We start from the raw sequence: 427 nt of genomic DNA, 5'->3' as shown, positions 1-427 counted from the left end.
GTACCCTTGTTGATGAGGTGTGTCCACTCGGCAGTTTCCCACTATTGCCAATCCTGCCCCTCCTTTTCCCTGCCAGTTTCCCACTACTACCAATCCCTTTCTTATAGTATTATGGTGATCGTTCAAGATCTGCTTCTGAGTGAGAACATGTGGTACTCAGGACTTTGTTCCTGTGATAGATCACTCAGTATGACAGACTCTAAGTCCATCCAAGTCGATGTGAAGTTCATAATTTTGTCCTTCTTTATGGCTGCGTAATATTCCATCGTGTATATGTACCACTTTTTATTTTTTGGTTGAGAAAGCAGGATTTATTGAGAGGACAAAAAAGCTCCTAGAGGGCAGGAGACCTGAGGGGATTGTCCTGCATCACATTTTTTTTTTTTTTTTTTGAGTTGGAGTCTCACTCCGTCGCCCAGACTGGAGT

Source organism: Carlito syrichta, unplaced genomic scaffold, assembly GCF_000164805.1.
Source record: "Carlito syrichta isolate Samal-C Ts95f unplaced genomic scaffold, Tarsius_syrichta-2.0.1 Scaffold308274, whole genome shotgun sequence".
NCBI lineage: Eukaryota > Metazoa > Chordata > Mammalia > Primates > Tarsiidae > Carlito > Carlito syrichta.
This window is presented reverse-complemented; position numbering follows the sequence as displayed.